Source organism: Symphalangus syndactylus, chromosome 6 (assembly GCF_028878055.3).
Source record: "Symphalangus syndactylus isolate Jambi chromosome 6, NHGRI_mSymSyn1-v2.1_pri, whole genome shotgun sequence".
Taxonomy (NCBI): Eukaryota; Metazoa; Chordata; class Mammalia; order Primates; family Hylobatidae; genus Symphalangus; species Symphalangus syndactylus.
Window position 1 is genome coordinate 146943255 of NC_072428.2, and position 6000 is coordinate 146949254.

A 6000-nucleotide genomic window follows, 5' to 3' on the forward strand; every position below is an offset into this window, starting at 1 on the left:
CACGCAGGCGTGGGGAGAGTTGGGCGGGGTGAGCACCCGTGGGATTCCGGGAGGTTATTTGGGGATGGGAGCAGCCCGGGAAAGATGGACTTCCCACGTTTGGGTGCCTTGGGCCCCTCGTCACTGGGGTTTGAGTGTTCCTGGCGAGGTGCTGCTGTTCTGTGCCCAGGCCAGGGGGCGGTGACGCCCTGGGGACTCCTCAAGAGCAGGCCCTCGCCGTCCCTGGGCGGTCCTGGGTTTCTCCCCATGCTGACTTCGTTTCTTCTGAGGAGAGGACAGAGCGGGGTGCCGCATGTTAGGTGCTCGCCATTGGATGACACAGGAGGAGCCTTGCTCTGGGGCGCTGCCACTGTCACTGCTGTGCTGTGTAGGTGCAAAACCCAGGGCCAGAACCCCCCAGCCAGGGGAGGTGCAGCCCAGCCTACTGTTCACCTGGGCAGGAAGCAGGCAGGGACCAGGGCTGCCTCCCAGAGCCGGGCAGGTGGTGCCTGGTTTACAAAACCCAAATTCAGGGAGAAGAGAGACCTGACCTGCAGCTTCAGATCCACGCCTAGGCCAGGAGAGGTGGCTCGTGCCTGTCATCCCAGCACTGCGGGAGGATCCCCTGAGACCAGGAGTTCGAGGCTGCAGTGAGTCTCACCCGTGCCACTGCACTCCAGCTTGGGGACACCGTGAGCCTTGTCTCTAAAACAAACAAACAAAGATCCACACTGATGCCTGTTCTCCACTTCTCTCCACAATGCTGCCTCCTAATGAGGCGGGTATCTGGGTCTACTCCAGGAACCCCGAGGCTGGAGGCCAAGGGGAGTGTCAGCAACCCTGAGGACTTTCATCCCGGAGGGTGGAGGGAAGAGCCTGAGGTAGATGCATGCACGGTGGGACCCCAGGTCAGCAGTCTGTCCTGAGACCCTGCCCTGAGCTGGGGGAGGGTGCACCTGGGTTCCACCCTTACCTGAGCGCCCTGAGCTCAGGCTCCACCCATACACAGGCAGCGCTCACCCAGACACCCCGGGGGCCTCTCTGCCCTAGACTGGCCCAAGCACCTGCTGGCCCAGGGCAGGGGGAGGCGATGAAGGGCAGTGGGCTTTGCAGAGAAGAGGGGTGAAGGCCACCCCTGTTGCCTGTGAAGTAGACTCAGGAGCATGGAGCCCCCCGTGAGCCCAGAGAGGCCTGGCTGACTGGCGCGTGGGTCCCAGGCAGCCCAGTTAGTATTGTGCCCGCCTCTGCTGTGGGGTCCAGCCTGCTTCGCCCCTAGGCCTCCCTTGGGGGTGCTGCAGGGAGAGCCCGGCTGGCAGGTGACTTCTGGACACCCAGACCTACAGAGCCCCGGCCCCTCCACCCGCTTGTTTGGGAGCAGCATGTGGCGTCTGCCACTCTCCTGCCTCTGCCCTCTCCCTGGGAGGTGCCCTCTCCCTGTTCTGAGCCACTGTGCTTCTCCCTGCGCTCACGTGGATCAGGCAGGAAGCAGAGGCAGAGGGCAGAGGGCTCCCCCGTCTGGGCCCTGCCTGGGTGCAGTGTCCCGGGGCCTACCCACAGACGCTGTGGGGCCAGGGCTTCCCAGGGCTGCTCCTGTCTGTTGGACAGAGGTGGGGGCGTGGGCAGAGCCCGGGTGAGGGTAGGTTGGGCTGGATGAGTGCCGGCTCACTTTCGCCTTTCTTTTTCGTAATAATACTTTTTTTCCTTCTTATTTTGGGGGAATATATAGGCTGCTATGAGGCTCAATTTAGCCGGATGTTTGCGCTCGCGTGCTCACAGCGGCACTGGCCACAGCAGCTGGGGAGGGAGTGGATCCCGTGTGTGGGTGGAGAGATGGACGTGCTCCCTGTGCAGTGGGGCTGCGTCCAGCCCTCCAGAGGACGGGTTCTGAAGTGCTGCCCGTGGACCAGCCCTGTGGACACTGTGAGACCCGCCGGTCAGGAAAGGGTGAGCGCTGTGTCCTTGTACTCACAGGGAGTCCCACGGCCATCAGATTCCTAGAGGCAGAAAGTTGAATGGGGGGTGCCAGGAGTTGGGGAGGGGCTGGGGAGTTGGTTTACTGGGGACAGAGTTTCAGTTTAGGGAATGGGAAGTTCTGGAGATGGATGATGGTGACAGACACCAAGCAGCTCTTCAAGCCGTGGAACTAACTGTGCACTTAGGAATGGGGAAAATGGTACATTTCCTGTTACATGTATTTTGCCACAATACAAAATTATTAAAAAATAAAAAGATGAGGCTTAGCCGAGAGTTGTGTAACTAACAGCCCCCAGACAGAGCAATGGACGACAGAACCGAGAGTGCAGGGACAGGCTCCCGTCGCCTCCTCTGCAGGTGAGAGTCTGGTGCTCATCTGGCTGCCCACGGCCCGCCCCTCCATGCCGCTCCCCTGGGCATGACCTCAGCCACCTCCAGGTTCCTTCACCTCCGGGTTCTCCTGACCAAGAATGTTGGGGCCCCAGGCAGCGGTCAAGGTTGGCCTGAGAGGAAGAGGCGAGTGGTGGGGACGAACCTCTCTGTAGGGAAGAGGCCCAGGAGCTGTCTTGGGACCCGGCAGCCCCTCCCAGCTGGCGGCGAGCAGGGACAGGGAGGCCAGGCCGGTCACCTGGAGCAGAAGGACACGGCCCGAGGACGCGGCTGGGCAAGGAGGGAGAGAGAGGTGGGGCACGTGGCTGGCAGTGGGGACCGGCCTTCGTCCCTCAGGGCCCATCAAGGGTGGAGCTTCCTGGATGTCGTGGGAAGGATGGTGGCATGGTCTGGACCCCATAGGGGCAGCACAGGTCCCAGGAGTCTGGTACTCAGCTGGGCAGCCCCCGCCAGAAGCTGAGCTGGGGTGCAGTCTTGGAAGCGACTGTGTGGGTTCCCCCTCTGCCTGGCTTCGAGGCCGCCCCTTCCCTCCTGTGACTGGATGAGCCCCCAGGCGTCCTCTTGCCTTCACGTCTGCGCTGGCTTCCATGACTGGTGCCTGGCGACCAGTTCGCACAGTGGCAGACGGGGGGCTGGGATGGCCATGAGGTCCCTGGGCCCCCACCACCCTCGTTGCTGGGCCCGGCAGGGACAGGTCTCCCCAGGGCTCCCACAGTCATGCAGGCAGTCGTGGGGGGCTCACGCAGGGTGGGGGTGCAGAGCTGGCCGGAGCACTCCAGGGCTCCCTGTGGGTGGCGGACGCTGGGCCGCCTCACTGTGCATCTCCAGCTTGCTGACAGCGTCTCCGGGAGAACGCACCACTTCCCCTGACCTGCCTCCTCCCCGCAAAAGGCCCAATCTTGTCTCATGCGGCTTTTATTTGAGTAAATAACTATCATAATGGAGGATTTTAAGAGGTGTTTTGACCCACATTCAAACCTGCCGTGGAAAACACGTTTTTTTTTTGTTTTGTTTTTTGTTTTTGGAGTCCCAGTCTCGCTCTGTCGCCCAGGCTGGAGTGCAGTGGCGCGATCTCGGCTCACTGCAAGCTCCGCCTCCCGGGTTCATGCCATTCTCCTGCCTCAGCCTCCCAAGTAGCTAGGACTATAGGCGGCTGCCACCAAGCCCGGCTATTTTTTTTGTATTTTTTGTAGAGACGGGGTTTCACCATGTTGGCCAGGATGGTCTCGATCTCCTGACCTCGTGATCCGCCCGTCTTGGCCTCCCAAAGTGCTGGGATTACAGGTGTGAGCCACCGAACCATGTTTTGTTTTTAGACAGTCTCGCTCTGTCACCCAGGCTGGAGTGCAGTTGTGTGATCTTGGCTCACTGCAAGCTCCGCCTCCCAGGTTCAAGCTATTCTCATGTCTCAGCCTCCTGAGTAGCTGGGATTACAGGCATGCATCACCATGCCTGACTAATTTTTGTATTTTAGTAGAGATGGGGTTTCACCATGTTTGCCAGGCTGGTCTTGAATTCCTGACCTCAAATGATCCACCTGCCTCAGCCTCCTAAAGTGCTGGGATTACAGGTGTGAGCCACCTTGCCCGGCCGGAAAACACACCTTTAAAAAATCGAGTCATCCTTTCCCTCCACAGAAGCCACCATGTGTGTGTGGTGCAGTTTGCTTTGGGGACCCGCCTGGGTGGACCTGTCCCGGATCTCTGTCAGGGTCTGGCCGTGAACTACCTGGCATCTCCGCTGAGGCCTGGGGTGCCTCCTGACTGGCTCCCTGCCAGGGGAGGAGGCCTGGGGACCCCCAGGGGCTGCTGAGGTGAGGGGGGCCCAGGACCCGGCTGAGCAGAGTGAGTGGTCAGGGTCCAGCCCGGGCACAGAGGCGTGGGTGTTCACATCAGGGGCTGTGGGAGGGGTGTCCCCAGCAGAGGGAGGAGGGACGAAGGGGCTATCCCAGAACCCTGGGCTCACCACACGGGGCATGGGGCTGGAGGGACCCTGTGAGGGGAGCTGTGAGGGGCCAGCGGCTATGCTGGGGGCTGACTCACAGTTGAGGAGGGAGGAGGGGCAAAAGCATGGTGCCACCCAGGGCAGGACAGGGCCCAGGTGCCCAGCAGCCTCCATGGCACAGGATGGCCTGGGAGCCGTGTGGGAGCCTCGTGGGAGCTGGGATGTGGCGACTGTGACCCGTGTGGTGTCAGGCCAGGCTCCTGCACCCCTGGGGAGTGGGCGCCCACTGGGGCTGCGGTGCTGGGGTGGGCTATCCTGGAAGGATGGTGTCAGTGGCTGTGGCTGGGAATGAGGGAGGGGCTGGAGGGGCTCCCTCTCTGCACCTCTGCTGTCTGTGTGAGGCGTTGGCTCCACCAAAGCCCATAGCCTTCTCCTTGGTGAAGGCAGCTGTCACCAGGTGTGTGAGGCAGGGCTGCACCTGCTAGGCCCTCAAAGGCGAGGCTGGGACATCTCGCTGGGGCCTGGTGGCCAGGTCTTCTCCAAGTCCCTTGGGCCAGAGTCTGCTGGGGAGACCTGAACTATTCCTACTGTCCTGGGCCTCAGGGCAGGACGCGATGTGGGGATGCCTCCCTCTCTGCCCATGGGGTCCACCCGCGGAGCCCAGCCTGCATTTCAGGCTCCCCCAAGTCCCAATGTGGGCCTGGTTCATGTCTCATGGAGGGAGCCTGTGGGCAGTCTCACCTCCAGTCCACAGAGGGAAACACCTTGGACCCTGCGGGTGAGGCTCTGCCCCCGGGGACCCCTCTGGAGGGACCTGGATTGCTGGTGCCTGAAGTGGCCGCAGCTGGGGCGGGGGCCAGGTTCCCTGGGTGCTCTCTGCACCTTAGAGGGACACCCCAGGACATCCCCAAGTCTCACTGGGAAATCTGCCCGCAGGGATGACAATACTGGTGATTGTGAGGCGTGCAGGTATCTCGCAGTCTTCCAGAGCTCATGGAGTAATTCTGGGGTGCTGATCAAGGTCTAGCTCGTGTGAGAGCCGGGGGCCACGAGGAGGGGCACGGTGCACCCCATAACAACAGCGGAAGCGTGGCTGTCAGTGCTGGGACTGGGAGTTCTGTTTGCTGTCAGGGCCCAGAGACATCCAAACCCTTTGGGAAGGGCTCACAGCTCCCAGGGTTGCCTCAGGCTCACGGAACCACAGGCCCAGTTTCCAGATGACCAACAGAAGCTGTCCTTCCTCGGGCTCTTTCTGGGTTCGCTGCCATTGGCCACATAAAGGAGGGGCCGCTGGTTCATTTGAGGACACTAAGCAGGGTGAGCTTCTGAACATCTGGGCTCATAGATCCTGCAGTCCAGGCTGCTTGGCACGCTGTGGCCAGAGCTTAAATTGTGGCTGACTGAGCCCCGTTCTCAGCTTAGTTAAAACTTCACACAGCTGCCAGCTCAACAGGCTGCTTATGTGATATTACAGTGAATTAGACAGGGCGAGAGGAGGACCGCATGCTAAAGCTGCTCTGTTTGGACCTTCCCAGGATGGATGTGGCTGGCCTGCTGCCAGCTTCCTGGGGGTGCATGGCTGGGCGGAGGCACCGTGGGCAGTGGGCCAGGCTTCTTCAGCTCCCAGGATCTCCCCTCGGGGAGGACCAACTCTTAGGGTCCAAGTTTTGGGAATGGGGGCAACCCCTGTCCCACACAGGGGACGGTGGACCT